Consider the following 26,416-nt stretch of genomic DNA (forward strand, 5'->3'; position numbering starts at 1 on the left):
GTTGGGTCGTATGTGTTCTTTATATATTCTGGATATTAAATCCTTTTTTGGATATGGATGCAGATCTTTTTTCAAGTGTTACTTGTTTTTTTGGATTGATCTCTTTATCATTATGTAATACCTTCTCTCTTTGTCCAGTCTTTGTTTTAAAGTCTATTTTGTCTAAGTAGTGCTAACCCAGCTTTCTTTTCATTTTTATTTACATGGAATATCTTCCTCCATCTCCTCACTTTCCATCTGTGTGTCTTTAGATTTGAAGTGAGTTTCTTATGGGCAGTATATATGTAGGTCTCTCTCTCTTATTATTATTATTATTTTAGCCATTCTATCTCTTTTGGGAGCATTTACTCCAGTTGTATTTAAAGTAATTATTGATACATATATTATTGCCTCTTAAAGAGACAGAAAATTAGAAAAATGTTAGTAAAATTTTCATAGAGCAAGGCTCATTTAATATAAAGGATTTTAAACATTCTGAAGTTAAATCATTCTCACTTTTTTGTTGTTAAAATATCCTTTCTTTTATGAAATGAAGGTGATTGTAGAATGTTATTTGTTCTTAGCATCCTTACTTGGAGGAGGAAGGAAGAGAGGGAAGGAGAGAGAAATGAATGAATGTGTGAATGGATGAGGGAGAAAATTTTTGGAAAGTTAGTCATTCTTTAATTTTCAAAAAGTCTTTACTTTTTGCTTTGGAAACCCAAAAGTCTGAGAAGAACGCTGCTGAACTTTCCTTGAAACCTAGAATTAGTGATGTGCTGGAGCCTCAGGCACCAGCTCATGGGAGTAGATGGTTGAATTTCCAGAAGTGGCTTACCATCACCTTGGTAACTTGAAATCTGACATGGTGGGAGTATTTGCATAATAGAAATCTGTAAGTGCTATAAATCCAGTCCCCTTTCCCAGAGCTGGTTGTTTTCCAGCACCATATTTCCCCAAACCTGCCTCTTACAGGTGTCCAGGGGATAAGCATGCAAGGGACAACTCATACCAACTAAAACACACATGAGATTGAGACAGACCTATTTACCAATTTAAAATTTCATAATACAAAATATTCTCTGTCATTGCTTGTTGAGTTATCTGACAGTCCATTTCCCTCATGAAAATATTAGCTCTGCTTTGGAAGGAACCACATCTGTTCTATTCACAGTATCCTCACTGCCTGTCACAGCACAGAGTGGGCTCTGGGGTCCTTACTATCCTAGGAATCATTATCAGATATCCCACAGTCACCAGGATGCTTAGGGAATCAAGCATCAACATATTTTTATGTTATTTTGTAACATAAAAATATTTACCAGTGAGGGGTCTGTAGACAGACAAATCCTTGTCTTCATCAGGTGCACATTCTAAGATGACTGAGTGAAAAATGCTAGGTAACAAAAGTACCGTGTAGTTTCAAACAGTCATGAGAGTGTGAATTTTAAGCAATCTGCTATAATATGGTCAGTGAAACACTGGTTCAGTGGAAAGTTGAAAAAACTTTAAACGACTCTATAGACAAAATGTGTGGGGAATTTTGGTTAAGCCAAGTTAAGTCAGTGTCTTTATTGCTAAACTTCTCAGAATCTTTAATATGACACTGTGAATCTTTTTTCTAAATTAATTTTTATTGGGATATAGTTGCCTTACAATGTTGTGCTAGTTTCTGCTGTACAGCAAAGTGAACCAGTTGTATGTATACATATATCCCCTCTTTTTGGATTCCTTCACATTTAGGTCACCTGAGAACACCGAGCTAAACACTAGGTTCTCACTCATTATCTGTTATACACAGTGTATCAATAGTGTATATATGTCAGTCCCAATCTCCCAATTCATCCCACCCCTCCTTTCAATACTTGATGTCTGTATGTTTACTCTCTACATCTGTGTCTCTATCTCTGCTTTTCAAGTAAGATTATCTATACCATTTTTCCAGATTCCACATATATACATTAAGAAGCCCACCCACATTTGCTTTTCTCTTTCTGACTTCACTCTGTATGACAGTCTCTAGATTCATCCACATCCCTAGATACTGTGAATTTTCACTGTGCTTATGAATCTTTACTTTGACCATGAAATCCGTTTTTGATGCATCACCTATAATTAGGGTTCCATCACCTATAATTTGTTGCTGTTGTTCAGTCACTCAGTGGTGTCTGACTCTTTGTGACCCCATGGACGGCAGCACGCCAGGCTTCCCTGTCTGTCACCATCTCCCAGAGCCTACTCAAACTCATGTCCATAGAGTCGGTGATGCCATCCAACTATCTCGTTCTCTGTCGTCCCCTTCTCCTCCTGCCTTCAGTCTTTCACAGCACCACGGTCTTTTCTAAGGAGTGAGCTCTTCGCATCAGGTGGCCAAAGTATTGGAGCTTCTGCTGCAGCATCAGTCCTTCCAATGAATATTCAGCACTGATTTCCTTTAGGATTGACTGGTTGGATCTCTTTGCAGTTCAAGGGACTATCAGAGTCTTTTCCACACTACAGTTCAAAATCATCAATTATTTGATGCTCAGCCTTCTTTCTGGTCCAGCTCTCACATCCATACATGACTATTGGAAAAACCATAGATTTGACTAGACAGAATTTTGTCGGCAAAGTAATGTCTCTGCTTTTTAATACACTGTCCAGTTGGTCATATCGTTTCTTCCAAGGAGTAAGCGTCTTTTAATTTCATGGCTGAGGTCACCATCTGCAATGATTTTGGAGCCCAGGAAAATAAAGTCTGCAACTGTTTCCCCATCTATTTGCCATGGAATGATGGGACCAGATACCATGATCTTAGTTTTTTGAATGTTGAGTTTTAAACCAGCTTTTTCACTCTTCTCTTTCACCTTCACCAAGAGACTCTTTAGTTCCTCTTCGTTTTCTGCCATAAGGGTGGTGTCATCTGCATATCTGAGGTTACTGATATTTCTCCTGGCAATCTTGATTCCAGCTTGTGCTTCATCCAGTCCGGCATTTCACAGAAGGAAATGGCAATCCACTCCAGTACTATTGCCTAGAAAATCCCATGGACAGAGGAGCCTGGTAGACTACAGTCTATGGCGTTGCAAAGAGTCGGACCCGACTGAGCGACTTCACTTCACTACTCTGCATATAAGTTAAATCATCACGGTGACAATACACAGCCTCAATGTACACCTTTCCCAATTTTGAACCAGTTTATTGTTCCATGTCCGGTTCTAACTTTTGCTTCTGAGAGTGTAACAGGAAGGAAGGCCAGAGGTCCCCAGGTGGCAGGAGGAAATAAACTGCAAGTGGCAGACAATTTTTTTTCCTTCTCTTTTAATTCTGTGTCGATGACACCTGGTTCTGCCTTGAGCTAACCAATGTCTTTTTCCTATGGAAATATTTTTCTTAAGCTATGTTAATAAAACTATGTATTTGCTTTGGAATTTTCCTTTCTTCAACATGGTTCCACCTAAAGCTAACTTTTTTTCTTTTCTCAAACCTTGGACTAATAATGGCTCAACAAACCAGTATTCCTGTCAATTGTTTTGTGGCCATGGGATGACACACCTCATGCTATCTTATCCCAAAAATGCATATTGTGGGAGAGGGGCCTGGTGAAACTCCCTCAGACTTAACGTATCTCTCTGATCTGACTAATAGCTTTCTAACAGATATAAAACACCTTTCTAGAAACTAGCAAGGGGGCACTCGTTCTGTCCCCTTCTGATGTCTAGGTCAGAAGCTTTCCCTATCTCTATTACACTTTAATAAAACTTTGCTACACAAAAAGCTCCAAGTAGTCAAGTCTTGTGTCTGACCCCAGATCAAAATCCTCTCCTTCAGAGATTACCAATCCCAGCGTAACACACACCTTCCACTTCTTCACCTATAACTAGTTTCCTAATTTTAGAAAACATGCACACATTGTCATCTCAGATTTCTTGAAAGATTTATACCAATTTCCTTGAGAGTCTCTTTCTGTTAGGCATTAAAGCAAAATATATTTAGGAATCCCATCCCCAGACAAATTACAGACATTTCCTATGTGTATTTTGTCCATCTTTTTACAGACACAAAATGAGACGTGAACACTTACCTACTATAATTTTAGAGTACAGTAGTTGTAGGTACTCCATTTTTCCTTAATTGGAAGAGTTCACTCTCTAATTGGGTAATTAACACTGCCAAGATATCAGATATGTTATTTAACCAGATTTTAAATTTTCTTTATGTTAACTTCCAAATGGTATAATGAGTAAAAACCATCTTTTCAGTCATGACCAGAAAGAAAGAGATCTCAAAGTCATTTTAAATTAGCATTTGTGGCAACCCACTCCAGTACTCTTGCCCGGAAAATTCCATGGATGGAGGCGCCTGATAGGCTGTAGTCCATGGGCTCGCAAAGAGTCGGCCACAACTGAGCAACTTCACTGCTTCAGGCAAACCTGAACGCTCTCCATCCCAATGAGACATAGACATTCCATTTCCATTTCTAATCTCTAGAGTGATGAGCATCAAAATCTCATTTATTTACATGGCCTCATTTTTTCACATCCTTTTGGACAACTGAATATTTCTGCTCTTAAGGCAGCTCAGTGTACCAATGAAGAGCTGAGGCCCTAGACATAGCTTGGGTTCAAGTTCCAGCTCATCCATTAACTAGCTATATGGCTGTGTGCAAGTTACTTAAGCCTCAGTTTTCTTCAACTGTGCAATGGGAATAATAGCAATAACATCTGCTTCCTGAGTTTTGAAATTCTTGAAAAAGATAATATGGATAAAGTAGTCATCTGTAACTTGAGCTCTGTTAGCACTTAGATCTACTGGTGATATGTTATTTAATCTGGTTAAATAACATACCTGATATCCTGGCAGTGCATACATCACTGCTATGCACCTTTGATTTTTGAGTCCTCTGTTCCTCAACTAAGCCAAAGAAATAAATTCGGTGCCCCTAACAGCTCTTCAGTAGGGGGATCTCCCAAGCTTTCAGCCATTTCAGCAGCTCTTTTCTGAAGGAGCTTCAAGTTTCACTGATTTTCTTTAGTTTTAGTATTTCTAACTGAGCTCAGTGCTCTGAAAAATGTCTGCTTAGAGAAACAGAACCATTTGTGACTTCAAAATTGCCTCAAACTGTTCTTTGAAAAGATTTGTGAAGACTTCAGCCTTTCTGTTGTCAGTGGGAGTGGACTATTATTAGCATCCAGTTTTGCACGGATCTTCATGGATTCAGTTCTGATTTTGAAGGGGGGAAATTACAGGATGTTTCTCGTGACAGGACTAAGATTGCAGAAGGGCTGGAATGGTTCGTAATGATGGTCTGTCTTCTTATTAGCGCTGACAAAAAGTTGAGTTGTTTTACTTTTTTCTTCAGGAGAGGGAATAAATTAGACCAAGGAGGTTAAAAAAAATTCCAAGTTTTTAAAGAATTTAGAGATCCAGCATTCTTTCCACTGTATATGGTTTTTCTATCTCACTGTACTCAATCAAGAGAAATACAGTGGAAAATGTATTCACTAACCAAAACCCAGCTCCCTGAAACTATGATTTAAGTAGACTAAAAACATAAACTTCATGAGAAAACATCAAATAACATCAAGCTAGCTGGACTCGGTGATTAATCAAAAATCAACAACAAGGATATGTCTAAGTTGTCAGTCCAAGCTCCTATTCCTTATACATATAACACTGTATCGAAATTTAATGTCCATGAAAGAAGAGATGTTTGCTTTATTCTCTGTTACGCTGTCAGTCTCTAGGAGAGTACTTGGCACATAGTAGGCATTCAGTCAGTATTTATCAAACAGACTGATGAATGAATGAAAACAGTATGTTTGGTGCTAAAAAGATGGGAAGTGATGGTTTGAGATTATGAAGCAGAGGTATTGCAAGGTCTGTAGTAAACAACATAATATCTGTGATGTTGGGATGGAACTATACCTCTTCAAGAAGAGCAGTTGACTTATAAAGCATTGAGAAATATACTGGCAAAGTACTGACTTTTTAAAAGAAATGGTTAACCAGAAATATTATTTCATCTGAACAGTCCACCAATTCCAAAACCTGTAGTTGAGGTTTCAAGTTTAAGAATAACAGTGCAGACTTTGCATTTATTAATACTACTTTATGAAAATCCATCCTTCAACTAGATGGACCCTTCACCAGATGTTCTGATAAGATTTGTTGTTCCCTCGTTTCAACTTTGAGAGGAGGCCATTTCAATTTAAGCTCCATATTAATTTTCCTGCATGTAACTGAGACTAGCTAACACTGGCACAGAGGTCCTATCTGAGCCTTTCTGAGGTGCAAAAGTTGAGAAGCAGAGAAGGGAAGATGGAGATTAAGATCTAAACTGTGGTTGCAACATCACGGTAAACTGAGCGAGTCCTTCATAAATTACGGCAATGTTCCCATTTGTAATTTGTATTGCCTGGATACAACTTTCTATCATTAATCCTTAACTTTTCAAAATTAAAAATGAGAGGCAATTGCCTTGGGGGCTTTTGTAAACAATGGTATTTGCATTTTTACATCATCCAGCATGAAGAGAGTCAATCTTTCATTAACTTCATGAGTACATTTGAGGTGCCATCCCCCCTTTCTAAGTTTTCCTTTATTTTTTGAGATGGTGGCAGAGCTCTATGGGATATTAGACTGTTGCCATTCCATTATTTGAAAGTGTTGTTGTTCAGTTGTTAAGTCATATCTGAGTCTTTGCAAACTCAAAGACTGTTGGCTGCACGTACACATATTGTTGGCTCAAGTTCATGTGCCTGCTGCACAGGGAGGTCAAACAAACTGAAATGTCAAGAGTCTGGAGCAGAGAAAGATTTATTGCAGGACCATACAAGGAGATGGGTGGCTCATGTCCTGAAAAAACCCTGAGCTCCCCAAGGGTTCCAGCAAAACACTTTTTAAAAGCCAGGTTGGTGGGCAAGGATCACAGGATATGTGCTCAGATTGTGCAGGGTTCTCTTGACTGATGGTGAGGTAACAGGGTTGTGTCACCAGGGTTAACATTATTGTCCTTAGGCTCCAGGAGGCCTGGGGCTATGTGCTTATGGTCATCAAGTAGTTAACACATTTCATCGGTAAACCATTTCAGGAAATGTGCATCAAATACTATTAGCCAGGTATGGCTCAGACGGTAAAGCGTCTGTCTACAATGTGGGAGACCTGGGTTTGATCCCTGGGTCGGGAATATCCCCTGGAGAAGGAGATGGCAATCCACTCCAGTACTATTGCCTGGAAAATCCCATGGACAGAGGAGCCTGGTAGGCTACAGTCCATGGGGTCGCAAAGAGTCGGACACGACTGAGCGACTTCACTGACTCACTCACTCTCAGAGAGGAATTAAAGCAGTAGATATGCAGGAGGGCCTGTCCTGGGAAGGCCCCATGGGGTCCTTACAATGTCTTTGCCTTTCTGCCATATGACCGCCTACCCCTGCCAAGTGCCACTGTCTGAGGTGAGAATTTAAGTGTTCATGCCAAAGGTGTCATATTCTTGGGGTGCAGGTGTGGATTTTATGCAGCGGGGAGGGAAAAAGGCACTGTCTCTACTTCTGTACAACACACTGGGCCCTTAAGGAGTTCTGATTACATCCGGAGTTCTTCCTATGCTTCCAGCCCTGGCTTCCACCCTCACTCAGCATGTTACAAATTCTGTCATAACAATAATTCTGTCAGTATGTGGCACTCATTCCTCAGCCAGAATCGCTTTGAAAACATTCCCTAAGTTTCTAGTTGCCATTCCCCTCCCAACCCCCACCCCCTGACTAGGGCTAAGACATCAGCTGGGGCAAAGAGGCCACAGTCCTCATCTCTTCCCTCTCTGGCGCTTGCTCTCCAACCAAAGTCAGTCACAAGCAGAAGCTCCAAGGGCCTCCCTGGTACAGAGAGGTTTTGTGTAAATGGGGCGGGAGCACAGTGAGGTGATGGGATGAATGTGTCCTCTGCTGCTGCTGCTAAGTCGCTTCAGTCGTGTCCGACTCTGTGAGACCCCATAGACGGCAGCCCACTAGGCTCCCCCGTCCCTGGGATTCTCCAGGCAAGAACACTGCAGCTGGTTAAATACTCTCTTACGGAAGAAATCCTTTTTCTCTGGTTTCTGAAGTGATGAAACACAACTTAACCACCTTGGGCTCCACGCACCATTTCCTTCAAGGCGCCGCTCAGGTGAGTGCTGCCTGCCAGCCCTTACGGTGTCTGGGGCTTAGTCGTTCCTTTGTTGAATATAAAGGGTCTTCGTGGAAATTTTTCTTAGGGACAAGGAGTTCTTCATGTGCCCCCCCCCACCCCCTCCGCCCCAGACTAGGATTTGTATTTGTTCGGTGTCCTGCCACTGGTAGCATCCCTTTTCCTTTCCTATTGAGCCATGAGGAACAGGTCGTCAGTCTAAGCGGCTCTCCCTCCCTCTGAGGCTCCTCGGAGTTCAGAGCAGACATTGCATCCCATTGCTCTAAAGGGACAGTCTCTTTGTTTTCTCTCCTCCACCTCTTTCTTTACTCAGCTTCGATTTCATTTTCTTGCAATTCCCACTGGGGACAGCTTTGACTTCTCTTCCTCGTGTTTTCCTGATTTTAGCTGGTCTGAGATCCAGACTCTTTTTAATAAGGAAAAGTACTGAGCAATAATATTATTTAAAGAGTCATTGGCTAGGACACACCAATATTAAAAAGAACAAACAGATAGGTTTCTGAATTCCCAAAAGGAATTTCTATGCACTAGCAATGTCTGTGACCCAACATTTAAAAACCATAATATTCTAGATAATGACCAGATAAAATTATGAGGCTTGGCTCCTTTGGAAAAAACTCTGAACTAATTTAATTCATGCCTATGAGGATACCATGCAAGTTAATATTGATTTACTAACTCAAATAATACAAAAGTCCAAGAGTGAATAAATTTTCATTGAACTTGGTTTTGTTGCCCAGATATTATGGGCAGTTGGCCCACTCTGCTTAGAGGATAAAGTAATTGGAAAAAAGAAAAAGAAAATTTAATTTTTGATTCCTAAGCTAAAGCCAGTACCATATGTTAACTGTAAATATTCCACTCAACTAAATTCAAAACTGTTAACTGTAAATATTCCACTCAACTAAATTCAAAACTTCTCCACAATTTGTTATTCAGTCTCCTCTGCAGAACTGGAGAAATTTGAGGAAGATATTAAAGGGGCCTTTAAAAAATAATTCTGTTACAGTAGCTAGATATATAAAGCTATATGGCATATGTGATAATAACTTTCATTTTGGGGGTTTACTATATGCTAGATACCTTGTCAGACCTTTACTTACATTATCTCATTTAATCTATGCAGTAGTATTTAAAAATTTTTTTTGGAGTATAGTCAATTTACAAAATTGTGTTAGTTTTTGTTGTACAGCAAAGTGAATCAGTTATACATATATATGTATTCACTCTTTTTTATATTCTTTTCTCATATAGATCATTACAGAGTATTGAGAGGAATTCCCTGAATTATACAGAAGTTCCCTATTAGTTTTCTATTTTATATATAGTAGTGTGTGTATGCCAATCCTAAACTCTCAATTTATCCTTCCCCCATCCCACTTTCCCCCTGGTAACTCTAAGTTTGTTATTATGCTGTAGATAGTTTTAATTTCCATTTTATAGATCAAGAAGCTAATGCTCAGTGATATGACGTTTCCCAAGTTAATACCATCTGTTAGTGGCAGGATCAGGATTTAAACCTACACATTTGACTCCAGAGATTATGCATTTAACCCTTGTGCTGTGAGGCAGGAGGAGAAAGCCACTTAAAAAAAAAAAAGGTTAAATCTTAGTGCACTCTCATAAAATTTGAACTGTGGTGTTGGAGAAGACTCTTGAGACTACCTTGGACTGCAAGCTGATCCAACAGTCCATCCTAAAGGAAATCAACCCTGAATATTTATTGGAAGGACTGATGTTGAAGCAGAAGCCCCAATACTTTGGCCACCTGATGTGAAGAACTAACTCATTAGAAAAGACCTTGATGCTGGGAAAGATTGAAGGCAGGAGGAGAAGGGGACAGCAGAGGATGAAATGGTTGGATGGCATCACCGACTCAATGGACTTGAGTTTGGGCAGGCTCTGGGAGAGCCTACTGTGCTGCAGTCCACAAGGTCGCAAAGAGTCGGACACGACTGAGCGACTGAACAACAAAAATTGTCACGTTCATTCAAACTAGCTAAGAATCTGAAAAAGTAAATGCTGGAAAAGATGAGAAGCCAACAGTAAGCGGGGCTGATGTATGCCAGGACCAGTGGGTGGAGTATGCCAAAGGGCAACAGCAGAGAGCACAGAGGAAGCAGAAGTCTGAGGGAGCCAGGAGTCAGCACACAAGGATGAGATGGGCAGGAAGATGCTTCTGCCAGACATCACACAGAAGATGGTGGGGAGGGGTTGCAGGGACAAGAGGGCGACAGGAGTACCCAGAGCAGGAGCATGCCCATGGCAGCTGACTGCGGATGTTCATATTGCTGCTTTTCTAATAATTCCCCATGTCAATGTGCTGTGCTGTGCCCAGTCGCTTTAGTCGTGTCCAACTCTTTTCAACCCTATGGACGGTAGCTTACCAGGTTCCTTTGTCCATGGGATTCTCCAGGCAAGAATACTGGAGTGCCATGCCCTCCTCCAAAGGATCTTCCCAACTCAGGGATAGAACCTACATCTCTTACAACTCCTGCATTGGCAGGCAGGTTCTTTATCACTAGCGCCATGGGACGTCTCCCCATGTCAATAGCCAGTCCCAACAGAACCCCTCTAGGCTATATGGCCCTGGAGTGGGGTTAGGCAGTTTGAGGCACTAAACTGAGGCAGAAGGAGAATCACAGCATCTGTGCAGGAGGAAACAGTGACTAAAGGCTGCATTTTACAGATTCCAGGTAGAAAAGTACCAGGAAGTATAATATGCAAGGGGCTTTGCTTCTTCAGCCCAGTAATCCTCACTACTTCTAACAGAGTTCTATTAGATTATGCCCACATGTCTCCCAAGAGTAAAAACCAGCTCCTAGAGACAGCTCAATCTAAGCCCACAAAAAAAAACATTTTCTCAGCTGCGTTGCCAATGACAAGGCCCCTTCTCACTCATTAAATTCAGTGAGTCAAAAATTATTCAGTCATATACATATCATGGGTTAACCCTCATCTATTGCCACCTTACAGCTCATGTTCTAATTGCAAATTTTCCAGTTGGAATGTAGTACTGGAAACTGCATGTTTCATTCTATATGTGGCTTGACCAGCAGGGAATATAATGGTTATATGACTTACTTGTCATTTAAATTGCATTAGTATTGTAAGCTGCCACATCACACTGGTACTGAGTTCATGGCCATTGAAAACTACTAGACTGTTTATACTTAAATGGCCATTATCAAGCCAGATAGCCATCTTATATTTATGAAAACTCAGTTAAAAATAACTTTAAAAGGGATTTTTGTCTGTATTTCTGCTTATTTCTTTGTGATTTTTGATAGTCCAACACTCCAAATTGCTGAAAGCAGGTTGAACTCCAGCCTGTTTATGACATCAAAATCAATGGTGTCAGCTCTTCTGGCTTTATGATATCCACAGCTATGACAAAATGTCTTCTATGTCTTCAGTAAATTATGTAATTTTCAATCAAAATCAATAGATATATTATCAGACATATGTTCTGAATTAGCCACTTTTCTAAATGCGAGGATGAATGAGATGTATTGATGATGTATGGATGAACTAAGAACTAGTACCCAAGAGGCTTACGGAACTTGGAGGAAAAGGCATGAATACAGCTAAGTACAATACGATATGAGTAAAGTCCTATGAAAGCATTGGAAATTAGCCATTTACTGAATCGCTTAGCCATTATTTCAGTTTCTTATACACAATAAACTGTGGAAAATTCTGAAAGAGATGGGAATACCAGACCACCTGACCTGCACCTTGAGAAATCTGTATGCAGGCCAGGAAGCAACAGTTAGAACTGGACACGGAACAACAGACTGGTTCCAAATAGGAAAAGGAGTACGTCAAGGCTGTATATTGTCACCCTGCTTATTTAACTTCTATGCAGAGTACATCATGAGACACGCTGGACTGGAAGAAGCACAAGCTTGGAATCAAGATTGCCGGGAGAAATATCAATAACCTCAGATATGCAGATGACACCACCCTTATGGCAGAAAGTGAAGAAGAACTAAAAAGCCTCTTGATGAAAGTGAAAGAGGAGAGTGAAAAGGTTGGCTTAAAGCTCAATATTCAGAAAACGAAGATCATGACATCCGGTCCCATCACTCCATGGGAAATAGATTGGGAAACAGTGGAAACAGTGTCAGACTTTAATTTTTTGAGTTCCAAAATCACTGCAGATGGTGACTGCAGCCATGAAATTAAAAGACGCTTACTCCTTGGAAGAAAAGTTATGACCAACCTAGATAGCATATTCAAAAGCAGAGACATTACTTTGCCGACTAAGGTCCGTCTAGTCAAGGCTATGGTTTTTCCAGTAGTCATGTATGGATGTGAGAGTTTGACTGTGAAGAAGGCTGAGTGCCGAAGAATTGATGCTTTTGAACTGTGGTGTTGGAGAAGGCTCTTGAGAGTCCCTTGGACTGCAAGGAGATCCAACCAGTCCATTCTGAAAGAGATCAACCCTGGGATTTCTTTGGAAGGAATGACGACAAAGCTGAAACTCCAGTACTTTGGCCACCTCATGCGAAGAGTTGACTCATTGGAGAAGACTCTGATGCTGGGAGGGATTGGGGGCAGGAGAAGAAGGGGATGACCGAGGTTGAGATGGCTGGATGGCATCACTGACTCAATGAACATGATTCTGAGTGAACTCTGGGAGTTGGTGATGGACAGGGTGCTGTGATTCATGGGGTCGCAAAGAGTCGGACACGACTGAGTGACTGAACTGAACTGATACACAGCTGTCCATTGGTATTCGTGTGGGTCTGGTTCTAGGACCCTACAAATTCACAAAATCTGTGGATGCTCAAGTTCTTTATATAAAATGGTACAGTCAGGTCCCCTGTATTTGCAGGTTCTGCATCGGCAAATATAGGAGAATCAACTGTAGACCATCTTCACTGAACCTATTCTCAAATTTCCAATTGGTTGGTGTGGTACTAATTCAACCCGAAGCTAGGTGTACATGAAGCACCTCAGCCAAGTAATTAATGAAGACATCGTCACACTGAGCTGAGCACAGTAGAACGTGTGGATTCGAATGTATTAAGAATGTTGATGCCCATGACCAATACATTAGAAACACACAAATATCTCATCATATCAACACTTCCTGTGATTTTAACTTTAAGACAACAACAATGAGAAAGACAGTGCACAAGACAGATGTGTCTCACATATGCTGCCTCTTCTAGGATGCAAAGATAGCAACAAGAAAGCAATAGAAAACAGACTTCCACCTACAGTGCTGAACAGAAGCCTAGCCAGTGGCTCACTTACCATATCTCTGTATCTTGTAGCCAGCCACCAAGAATGGCCACAGAGTTTTTGGTAGCTGAAGCTAGAAGAATTTATTTGGGTGGTTTGACTAACTGTTCCTTTCTCTTACCTTTCAGATGGAAGGAGGAAGAGGAAGAGGAGGAGGAAAAGTTTCTGCCCACGGTTTTTACTAGGCTGCCAAATCTACACTGGGCTTGTTCACATTTACTAACGTCTCAGCAGGGACAAGAGATTACCTATTCAGTTGTGGGGGCTTTTGGTATTTTACACTAAAAACAGTGACTCAAACCTGAATATAACTGAAAGAAGAGAGATCAGTTCCATAGCATCTAGACTCCAATCAGAGCTTTCTTTTCTCTTTTGATACCCTCTGCCCTGTAAGCATGCATGCTAAGACATTTCAGTCATGCCTGACACTTTGCAACCCTATGGACTGTAGCCCACCAGGCTCCTCTGTCCATGGGGTTCTCCAGACAAGAATATTGGAGTTGTCTTTATGCCCTCCTTCAGGGGATCTTCCCGACCCAGGGATCGAACCCGCATCTCTTATGCCTCCTGCATTGGCAGATGGGCTCTTTACCACTAGTGCCACCTGGGAAGCCCACCCTCTGCCCTAGGAGAGCCTTATGCAGTCCCGCTCAGGCTGTCCTGCCCTCCTTTCTGGAGACAGGCACCTAACTATGCCTTCCCCAGCTGGGACCCCAGGCTCAGACCTTTCTTGGGCTGTGTGTGAGGCTGGTGCTCCCCTCAGCCAGGAGGCAAGCCAGGGTCAGCAGCCCAGAGATTTTCAATTGAGTTTGTTTGTCTTGCTTTTTATTTCCTTCCCTCCCTCCCTTGCTTCCTTCCTAAGTCATTTGAATAATTTATTGCTAAAGTTCAAAACTCAGTTCTTGGCCAATGCAAGTATGAAATACAATTTTTGAAAGATGTAATAAAAATGAAATAAAGTGTTCATAGAGAGCCAATGGAGCAAATGGAGTCACGGAGTTGAAAAATGGTGCTGGAACAGTTGGACATTGATATGCCAAAAAAAAAAAGAACCTTGACTATTCCTTGAACCACATATAAACATGAACCCAAAATGTATCATAGACCTGAATGTTCAATGTAAAACAATAAATGTTCTAGAACAAAACATAGGAAAATATCTTTGTGATGTTGGATTAGTCAGACTTTTTGGATATGACACAAAAGAACAACTAAAAAATGAAAAAAAAAGATAAATTGGACTTCATCACAATTAAAACCTTCTTTTCTTTGAAAGACACTTAAGAAAATAAAAAGACTAACCATAGACTGAGGGGAAATACTTGCAGAACACATAGCTAATCAAGGACTTGTAGCCAGAGTATATAAATAACTTTTCAAAACTCAGCAATAAGGAAACAAATGACCCAGTTTAAAAAGGGGGGTGGTCAAAAGATTTGAAAACCTTTCACCAGAGATGATGTACAGATGGCAAATAATCATGTACATTAAAAGTTGCTCAACATTGTTAGTGATTAAGTATGAAAGTGTTGCTCACTCGGGTCTGACTCTGTGTGACCGTGGACTGTAGCCCACCAGGTTTCTCTGTCCATGGGATTTCCCAGGCAAGAATACTGGAGTGGGTTGCCATTCTCTCCTCTAGGGGATCTTCCTGACCCAGGGATCAAACCCAGGTCTCCTGCATTGTAGGCAGGTTCTTTACTGTCTGAGCTACTGGGGAGTTGAAACCATAGTAGAGATATCACCTCTTAGAATGGCTAAAATAAAGTGAAATGAACAATACCAAGTGCTCAGGAAGTTGCAAAGCAACTGAAACTCATGCACTGTTGTGGAAATATAAAGTGCTATAGCACTTTGAAAAACAGTTTGGTAGTTCCTTACAATATTAAACACATTCGGACCTTATAATTCAGCAATCCCTTCCTAGATATTTACTCTGGATGAATGAAAATCATATTCACCCAAAAACTTGCACTCTACTTTTATAGCAGCTCTATTTAAAATTTCCAGAAATGGGAAACAACAGATTTTCAGGGTAAATGGATAAACAAGCTGTAGTACATCCTTACAATAGAATACTACTCAGCAATGAAAAGGAATGAACTGCGGATATAGGCAATGACATGGATAATTCTCAAGTGCATTGTGCTAAGCCAGACTCCAAAGAGTACATATTATATGAGTCTATTTATGTGACATTTTAGAAAAGACAAAACAATAGCAACTGAGAACAGATTAGTGATTGCAGAGGTCTGGAGGGAAGGAAACTGACTACAAAGGGGCACTAGGGAACTTTGTGGCTGGCAGAAATGTTTATATCTTTATTGGGGTGCAGCAGCAGCAGTTGGGCTTCCCAGATGGCGCTAGTGGTGAAGAATCTGCCTGCCAATGCAGGAGACATAAGAGAGGCAGGTTCAGTCCCTGGGTTGGAAAGATCCCCTGGAGGAAGGCATGGCAACCCACTCCAGTATTCTTGCTTAGAATATCCCATGGACAGAGGAGGCTGGCAAGCTACAGTCCATGGGGTCACAAAGAGTCAGACATGACTGAAGTGACTTAGCACTTAGCATACATGCACAGAGTGGTAGTTATATGGGTGTTTACATACATAAAAATTCATTAAGCTGTTCCTTAAGATTTGTGTATGTTGAGTTCAGTTTAGTTCAGTCGCTCAATCGTGTCTGACTCTTTGCAACCACATGAACTGCAGCACGCCAGGCTTCTCTGTCCATCACCAACTCCCGGAGTTTACCCAAATCATGTCCATTGAGTCGGTGATGCCATCTAACCATCTCATACTCTGTCGTCCCGTTCTCCTGCCCTCAATCTTTCCCAGCATCAGGGTCTTTTCAAATGAGTCAGCTCTTCACAACAGGTGGCCAAAGGTTTGGAGTTTCAGCTTCAACATCAGTCCTTCCAATGAACACCCAGGACTGAGCTCCTTTAGGATGGACTGGTTGGATCTCCTTGCAGTCCAAGGGACTCTCAAGAGTCTTCTCCAACACCACAGTTCAAAAGCATCAATTCTTCTGTGCTCAGCTTTCTTTATAGTGCAACTCTCACATCTATACATGACTACTGGAAAAACCATAGCTTTGACTAGATGGACCTTTGTTGGCAAAGTAACATCTCTGCTTTTTAATAAATATGCTGTCTAGGTTGGTCATAACTTTCTTTCCAAGGAGCAAGCGTCTTTTAATTTCATGGCTGCAGTCACCATCTGCAGTGATTTTGGAGCCCCCAAAATAAAGTCAGCCAGTGTTTCCACTGTTTCCCCATCTATTTCCCATGAAGTGATGGGACCAGAGCCATGATCTTAGTTTTCTGAATGTTGAGCTTTAAGCCAACTTTTTCACTCTCCTCTTTCACTTTCATCAAGAGGCTCTTCACTTTCTGCCATAAGGGTGGTGTCATCTGCATATCTGAGGTTATTGATATTTCTCCCAGCCATCTTGATTCCAGCTTGTGCTTCTTCCAGCCCAGCGTTTCTCATGATGTACTCTGCATGTAAGTTAAATAAGCAGGGTGACAATATACAGCCTTGACGTACTCCTTTTCCTATTTGGAACCAGTCTGTTGTTCCATGTCCAGTTCTAACTGTTGCTTCCTGACCTGTATACAGGTTTCTCAAGAGGCAGGTCTGGTGGTCTGGTATTCCCATCTCTCTCAGAATCTTCCACAGGTCGCTTGATTCACACAGTCAAAGGATTTGGCGTAGCCAATAAAGCAGAAATAGATGTTTTTCTGGAACTCTCTTGCTTTTTTGATGATCCAACGGATGTTGGCAATTTGATCTCTGGTTCCTCTGCCTTTTCTAAAACCAGCTTGAACATCAGGGAGTTCACGGCTCACATATTGCCGAAGACTGGCTTGGAGAATTTTGAGCATTACTTTACTAGCATGTGAGATGAGTGCAATTGTGTGGTAGTTTGAGCATTCCTTGGCATTGCCTTTCTTTGAGATTGGAATGAAAACTGACCTTTTCCAGTCCTGTGGCCACTGCTGAGTTTTCCAAATTTGCTGACATATTGAGTGCAGCACTTTCACAGCATCATCTTTCAGGATTTGAAATAGCTCAACTGGAATTCAATCACCTCCACTATCTTTGTTCATAGTGATGCTTTCTAAGGCCGGCTTGACTTCACATTCCAGGATGTCTGGCTCTAGGTGAGTGATCACACCATCATGATTATCTGGGTCATGGAGATCTTTTTTATATAGTTCTTCTGTGTATTCTTGCCACCTCTTCTTAATATCTTCTGCTTCTGTTAGGTCCATACCATTTCTGTCCTTTATCGAGCCCATCTTTGCATGAAATGTTCCCTTGGTATCTCTAATCTTCTTGAAGAGATCTCTAGTTTTTCCCAATCTATTGTTCTCCTCTATTTCTTTGCACTGATCGCTGAGGAAGGCTTTCTTATTTCTCCTTGCTATTCTTTGAAACTCTGCATTCAAATATGTATATCTTTCCTTTTCTCCTTTTCTCATTTCTCTTCTTTTCAGTTATTTGTAAGGCCTCCTCAGACAGCCATTTTTATTTTTTGCATTTCTTTTTCTTGGGGATGGTCTTGATCCCTGTCTCCTGTACAGTGTCATGAACTTCCATCCATAGTTCATCAGGCACTCTGTCTATCAGATCTAGTCCCTTAAATCTATTTCTCACTTTCACTATATAATAATAAGGGGTTTGATTTAGGTCATACATGAACGGTCTAGTCATTTTCCCCACTTTCTTCAATTTAAGTCTGAATTTGGCAATAAGGAGCTCATGATCTGAGCCACAGTCAGCTCCCGGTCTTGTTTTTGCTGACTTTATAGAGCTTCTCCATCTTTGGCTGCAAAGAGTATAATCAATCTGATTTCAGTGTTGACCATCTGGTGATGTCCATGTGTAGAGTCTTCTCTTGTGTTGTTGGAAGAGGGTGTTTGCTATGACCAGTGCATTTTCTTGGCAAAACTCTATTAGCCTTTGCCCTGCTTCATTCTGTATTCCAAGGCCAAATTTGCCTGTTACTCCAGGTGTTTCTTGACTTCCTACTTTTGCATTCCAGTCCCCTATAATGAAAAGGACATCTTTTTTGGGTGTTAGTTCTAAAAGGTCTTGTAGGTCTTCACAGAACCGTTCAACTTCAGCTTCTTTAGCGTTACTGGTTGGGGCATAGACTTGGATTACTGTGATACTGAATGGTTTGCCTTTGAAAGGAACAGAGATCATTCTGTCGTTTTTGAGATTGCATCCAAGTACTGCATTTCGGACTCTTTTGTTGACTATGATGGCTATTCCATTTCTTCTAAGGGATTCCTGCCCACAGTAGTGGATATAATGTATATGTTACTGAAGGCAAATTGTTTCTCAGTTAAAAATTTTAAAAATGAAGATGAAACAAAAATATTTTCAGATAAAGGGAAACAGACAGAATATATCGCCAGAAGATCTGCCCTAAAAGATGCTACTAGATGGGAACTTAGATCTTCAGGAAGGAAACAAGTGCACTGAAAATGGAGAATATGAGGATAAATATAAATACATCTCCTCAGTTTCCCTTCATTTAGCTTTAGGTGGGGGCAGGTTGAATAGAAAGCACCTTTGCTAAGAAGGGGCTCGGTGGGGGGATTTTTTTAGGAAACAAGGAGAAAGCCACCAAACCAATTAAGGATTCCTAGCTCCTCAAAACTTGGTTCTAGCTTAATGCCATGATCCAGAGTAGATTCAAACTAAGTCTTCATGATGCCAAATAACCTGGTGAATAAAACAAATTTGAGTCAATTATTCCCAAACACTGCTAGTTGGCTGTTTGGTGTCCATGACTTGCTGTAAGCAGATACTAAAAAATGTTTGTTAGGTAATTATAACTTCTAAGTGACCCACTCCAATATTCTTGCCTAGAGAATACAGTCCATGGGGTCACAAAGAGTTGGACATGACTGACTGACTAAGAACATATATAACTTCTAATTCCAGTGTTTCAAGAATTATTCTACAAACGTTAGAACTGGTAAGTTGAAGCCCACTGTGGTTTGGAAATGCTGAAGTCATGGGCCAAGATTTAAGTCAAGGTAAGTTTGTTTCCAAATTCTGCTTCACTATTGACACAGCACTGACTTTAACCCTGACTGAGTTTCTTATAAATGAAGATGGTGATAATAGCATTGTAATGGGGATTAAATGAGAAAATATCTACAAAGTACCTGGGATAGAATACAAACTTCAATAAATGGGAATGAGTCCACAAAGATATGACCTCTAGTTAATACGTCTTAGAGCTGGCCAAGACTTCAGTGAGGAAGAGGCTGCAAAATGCCATCCTTTTTGGACTGACCACTGCACTGTTTGTGACCAGAAACACTTTTTATTCCTGACAGGCTTCTAATCAACCATACCTTCAGGTTATCATGGGCTGTTTAAAGGAGCAACAGTAATGTTCTCCTTGCAACTCACTACATTACATATTGGAAAGTGGAGTGAATTTCAACAATCTTTGGGTTGTCTCTGGGCACTTTTAATTAGCAATGGTTACCTCCAAGTGCCGAAAAATTGATGCTTTTGAACTGTGGTGTTGCAGAAGACTCTTGAGAGTCCCTTGGACTGCAAGGAGATCCAACCAGTCCATCCTAAAGGAAATAAGTCCTGAATATTCATTGGAAGGATTGGTGTAGTTTGGCCACCTGATGTGAAGAACTGACTCATCAGAAAAGACCCTGATGCTGGGAAAAATTGAAGGTGGGAGGAGAAGAGGGCGACAGAAGATGAGATGGTTGGATGGCATCACTGACTCGATGGACATGAGTTTGAATAGGCTCTGGGAGTTGGTGGTGGATAGGGAAGCCTGGCATTCTGCAGCCCATGGGGTCACAAAAGAGTTGGACACGACTGAGCGACTGAACTGAACTGATCTCTGAGGCTTACCCCAGCCACATTTCAGGATATTTCTGCTCTGAAGCAAAGGGCTGTTGGATAATGCTTTGTATTAAATATGGATTAAAGGACTGCACTGGATTCCCCTAACACTTGTTGAGTTTCTATTGTTTGCTGGACATCATGGTGGACCCTTTCTTATATATATTTATTCTAATTCATTTAGAAAAGAATACTCTTTAATGCAGCTGCTGAATTTCCCACAGACGGCTTCCTCGGTGTTTCAAAATATATGAAAAACCCAAGAAGTATTTGTGAGGGTTTTGTGATCAATATTTAAACAACTGATGAAAATTGTGTCTCTTATTTGTGTCTCTCTTTTTTCTTCAGTATCTCAGAGATCAATCCTATTCATCCCAAAATAGTGACTGTGAATCTTCTTTGGCAGGATGGCTCAAATCCCATGATAAACACAGATATTCTGCACCCCCCCACACACACCATGTTCAAAGTGGGGGGATTTATGTGTTTGTGTACAAAGTTAAAGAAACAATAAATAATTCTGAATTTTCCAAAGGGTACTATAAATTATATATTAGCTTTAGGGTGTAGGGGACCTGTTTACAACTCTTCTGATCATTGGTTTCTCCCTTCTATGACATGCCATAGTTTAAATAATCCAATTTAACGCCTGATGGGTCATTCTGAGCCACTTGCTCTGTCTTCCATACAGCTCACTCTGACTCAGAAAAAGGCAAAATTTCCAGTGTTGTCTTTCTTCACTCTTTTAGTTCCTTGTCCTCTCTTTACTGTCCTGTCTTACCCACTGTCCATTTCAATGACTTATCTCCCCTGCAAACTGCCCCTACAAACACACAAATACAATTTGGTGCTTCCCAGCTTTGTCTGTTTCAAACTGATTTCTTTTGGCCACCTCCTCAATACCTTTCTCCCCATGACACGCCTATGTCCTCTGGGTTCTCAGGAGAGAAGTCCTCCCTTCTTGAATACCACCAGGAAAGGAAGGAGAGGATCTCACTGTATGCCAGTCCTCACGTTTCCCAGACATGATCTCCTAGCAAGAGCTCTGGAGGAAGGCAATGTTGTCTCCATCTTCTAGGACAAGTGTCAGAAAGCGGATGCAATTTGCCCAAGTTCACAAAGCCAAGCAAATGTAGAATTGAGATTTACTCCCAGGTCCCTCTGACCACAGAAGTCATGCTATTTCACCATGTTGTCCTGTTCTCTATGACCTACGGGATCACACTCAAAGTTGATCAGTTCAGCACTCCTATATATTCTAGATCAGAATCCAGTTTTGTACAGCTAGTTTTATATTAGCCCAAACTCCATCCAGGCTCTACTGATTTATGTCTTAAGGTTTCCCTCTTGGAGTCTTTCATTTTATGCAAGGAATGGTTGAGATGAACAGAACGTTATTTCAAATTCTCTTACTACAATGTACTGTAAATCACCAGCTGTCCGGATTGTGGCCAGTAACCATTCGACCGTACTTAATTCAGAGACTCTTGCTATGACATGTTTCTGAGGTCAGCTACAAGTTTCTAGGCATCCATATTTTAATTCCTTCAAGTTTTGGACTGTATGTGTTAGGGAAAAACAAAGCTGGATGTTAGTTGAAGGAGTAAGAACAGCCTTTCTTCAGTAACTACTGCAGTGGGGGAAAAGGACTTCAGCAGAAAACCAAACTCACCTCTGATCCATGTAGGGATGTAGAGATGGAGTGGGGACTTGAGAAAAGTCAGGGAAGTGGAAAATTACAAAGAGCAAGTGAGGCAGTGGGGGTGGATTAATGTGATTAGGCCATCTGGGATTATTAACTGGCCCTGTGGAAGTGAGACTCTTACCCTCCCACAGACACTGAAGAAAAGGGGCCCTATTCAGGTATTGGCTGGAACAGATGGTGAATTCTTTAGCAAGCCTTGAGATTCCCCAGACAGGAACTTAAGGGGGACTGTGTCATTTCAGGAACATGGCCTTGAGCTGTTAGAAGGCATGTCAGTGTTTGTTCAAGATCTTAGTGTGTGTGTGTGTGTGTGTGTTGTGGGGGGGAGGGGGGCGAGGGTAGACAAAATCACTTGTGATGAGAGTAAAGAACAGTTTTCAGATGTAACCTAAAGAAATCATGCCATAATAATGATCTTAATATATACAGCTATTAGCATATCATTTTTTTGTCACTAAATTTAAAATTTCATTTACTAATATAAAGTCAAATGAATACTACATATGAACTATGTAATTGAGTAAAGGACTAATTGCACATTTTGCCCCAGCAGCCCCTGAAAACATTCCTAAGTAACAGCATAATATGTTCATAAGCATCTCCAAAGGATAGCCCTGAGTCAGCCATCTGAATCAGTCTTTTAAGTGGAGGAGCAACGTTTTGTGGGTGTATAACTCAAAGAGTCTACTTTTACCCACCAACTTTAACAAAATCAAGGAATTAGTCATAAAAGCCTATAAACAGGCACTCGAACAAGTAAATATAGAATGGAAAATTTTATGATTCCTTTCATTGTAGAAAAAATATTGAAACAACTGACAATAAATGATCTATGTTCTCTCTGAAGCTGTTAGAATATATGCCAACAGGCTGGATGCAAGGCGGGGTTTGGAGAAGAATGGATACATGTATATGTAAGGCTGAGTCCTTTCACTGTTCATTTGGAACTATCGTAACATTGTTAACCAGCTATACCCCAATTCAAAATGAAAAGTTCAAAGTTTGAAAAAAATAAATAAAAAATAAAATAAAAAGAATATGTACCAAAGTATTTATCAGAAAGTTTTTCTGGTACACACACAAACACACATATACACTATATACATATATATACACACACATTTTTACACATATATATGAAAATGTGAAAACCTCCATAAAGCTAACAAAAATGAAAAACAATTCTAGAAAAACTGCCCATCATTCATTCATTACTGGTTGTAAAACTCTTATCTTCGCAGTAACAAGAAGTATTAGATGGGAGAATATGTTATTGGAAAAGGAATAAATAAATAAATAAATAGTTACAGGAATAAATATTTCACTAAATCACATATTCCCCTGATGAGGTTGGTTCTGCACTATATGCTAAAGGTTCAATAGGAAAAAAAAAAAAAGCCTCTACAGATCACATTTGGACTTAGATGACGGCAGGAGATCTGGGAGAAAACTGAACAAAGCAGTTCTGGGTAGGAATTTGCAAACCTGTAGTAAAGTACCTAGTGCCTAGAACACAGCAGGTGTTCAGGACGTATATGTTAAGTGGAGTTTTCAAAGTATGTGTTTTGGCCACATGTAAATAAAGTATTTAAGATATTGAGTGATACTTACATTTCAAACTGTTCAATCACCCTGAATAAGCATCTGTTTCAAAGAAATGATAAAGAAAAAGAACCTCTGTTTGTTCAGTTGCAAAGAAGCCATATTATTAATATCATCCTTTCTCACTGTTGCACAGAAGCACTGAATTTAATTGAATATCCTGGCGCCAAATCTTCTCTCGAAGAAACAGAGCTGAGACAGGAGAAAGAAGCCAGAGTGCCCTGTATAGAGCCAGCTGAAGCTTCTGGAGTCAGAGCTGGCAGGTTTAAAGCCCTTATCACAGAAGAAGCACCCCGAGCCCCAAATCAAACTTAACTTAATCTCATTTAGCACAGACTAAGACTTAAACAATTGTATCTGGTTTCTATGCCACAAGTTAGAAGGGCTATATACAATGTTAATTTCCTGGGGTAGAATTTTAGAGTCATCAAGCTTTAAGAAATACGAGGTCCCTCTTTGGGGGTTTCCCTGGTGGCTCAGACAGTAAAGAATCTGCCTACAATGCAGGAGACCCGGGTTTGATCCCTGGGTCAGGAAGATCCCTTGGAGAAGGGAATGGTTACCCACTCCAGTATTCTCGCCTGGAGAATTCCATGGACAAAGGACCCTGGAGGGCTACAGTCCATGGGGTTGTGAGGAGCTGGACATGACTGAGCACCTAAGCACACAGCACACAGGTCCCTCTTTGAGCCTATTTTTATTGAGACCTATATCAGGGCTTCTGCCTCTGTCCCCCAGTTGCTTCCTTTGTATAGTCGGTTATATCTCTAGTTTCTCTTGTAAGGTAGGTACTTACTATGTCCAATTAATGTTTGTATTTCTTGTTCATTTAAAACTTTTCCCCAAACCTTGACACAGGGTATACAATAAATGCTTGTTAAACACAATGAATCAAAACAGAGAATGAGAAAAGATGATGTCTTGTTGGATGAAGCAAGAAGTCACATATGGCGGGTGACAGTGTAGGATGAAATGAAATCAAAGGGCTGATGTATGAGGAAGCCCAAACACAAACACGTGGAGCCCTTCAGTGTAAGAAGAAAGAGCTCCAAGCATGCAGAGCTCAGGAGCCCTGGGGAACTGCATGGAGATTCAGAGGTTGCGGTACCTCCTGCTCAGACAGAAGGGTCATAGCTGGAATCAAGATTGCCGGGAGAAATATTAACAACCTCAGATATGCAGATGATATCACCCTAGTCGCAGAAAGTGAAGAGGAACTAAAGAGCCTCTTGAGAGGGTCAAAGAGGAGAGTGAAAAAGCTGCCTTGAAACTCAACATTAAAAAGGTGAAGATCATTGCATCTGGTCCATCATGTCATGGCAAATAGATGGGGAAAAAAATGGAAACAGTGGCAGATTTTATTTTCTTGGGCTCCAAAATCACTGCAGATGGTGACTGCAGCTATGAAGTTAAAAGATGCTTGCTCCTTGGAAGGAAAGCTATGGCAAACCTAGACAGCATGTTAAAAAGCAGAGACATCACTTTGCCAACAAAGGTCCATATGGTCAAAGCTATGGTTTCTCCAGTAGTCTTGTAGGGTTGTGAGAGTTGGACCAAAAAGAAGGCTAGGCACTGAAGAATTGATGCTTTTGAATTGTGGTGCTGAAGAAGATACTTGAGAGTTCCTCGACCTGCAAGGCTATCAAACCAGTCAATCCTAAAGGAAATCGACCCTGAATATTCATCAGAAGGACTGTTCTGAACCTGAAGCTCCAATACTTTGCCCACCTGATGTGAAGAGCCGACTCACTGGAAAAGACCCTGATGTTAGGAAAGATTGAGGGCAGAAAGAGGAGTGGGCGACAGGGAATGAAATGGTTAGACAGCATCACTGACTGCATGGACATGAATCTGAGCAAACTCTGGGAGATAGTGGAGGGCAGTGGAGCTTGGTGTGCTACAATCTATGGGGTTGTAAAGAGTCGGATAGGACTTGACTGAATGACAACAACATAAACTCTTGGGTTGTGCAAATAGTTTTGTTTCAAAAATCTTTATATTGTTTAAAAGCAACTTTTAAAAGTTTTAACCACAATGCAAGATGCTTGCAAAAATGTATGACATGGGATGTTTATTGCAGCATTAACACTAAAAAATAGAGAAATACTCAACAAAGATTTGTAAAAAATAAAATTGGAATATTTCTACGTAATATAAATGTATACATATGCATTAAAAGGATGCATGTGCACGTGAAAGGATATAGATTAATGTATTAACAGTGGATGGTAGGCTCATAGATGGCTTTTATTCCTTCTTTATAATTCTGGTTTTTACATTTTCACCAATAGATATGAATCAATTTACTAATTAGAAACAAGAAGAAACTTTCTATGTGTGTGTTCAGGGGTAGGCTTTAGCTATATGTAAAATTCATTTACATATAGAAACCCATTCCTTGACCATACTGTTATAGACTCGTAAGAATGTACTTCTATGTGTCTGAAGTTATGCTGCTGTATGCTGTTTGTTAGGTCCGTAAGAAGATAAAAGACATGGTCCCTGCCCTCACTGAACTTAGACTTTACAAGAAGAAAAATTTTCACTCTAACATTTACTGAATATTCATTGGTGCTAGGTATTTAACTTAGATTATTGCATTAAATCTCCATGATGATTCTTTGAAGTAAATATTTTTCATCTCATAAGGAGAAGTTGAAACTTAGAGAGGTCAAGTGACTTGCCCACGATCACAGCTAGTAATACAGGAGAGCTTCAACCCCAGGTAGACCAGTTCTAGACACTCTTCAGCAAGACTGCCTCAAACAACTGTAATAAAGGAAATACAAGCTAGTTCAGTTCAGTTCAGTCACT

At 40.6% G+C, this 26,416-nt stretch overlaps 1 protein-coding gene across 6 annotated transcripts in view; it reads right to left on the bottom strand.

Annotated features, from left to right (window-relative positions):
• Positions 1–26,416, bottom strand: part of PCED1B (PC-esterase domain containing 1B) — a 190,591-nt gene that overhangs the window by 87,365 nt on the left and 76,810 nt on the right. The window lies entirely within an intron of this gene.

The sequence above is a fragment of the Capra hircus genome, chromosome 5 (assembly GCF_001704415.2).
Source record: "Capra hircus breed San Clemente chromosome 5, ASM170441v1, whole genome shotgun sequence".
Lineage (NCBI taxonomy): Eukaryota > Metazoa > Chordata > Mammalia > Artiodactyla > Bovidae > Capra > Capra hircus.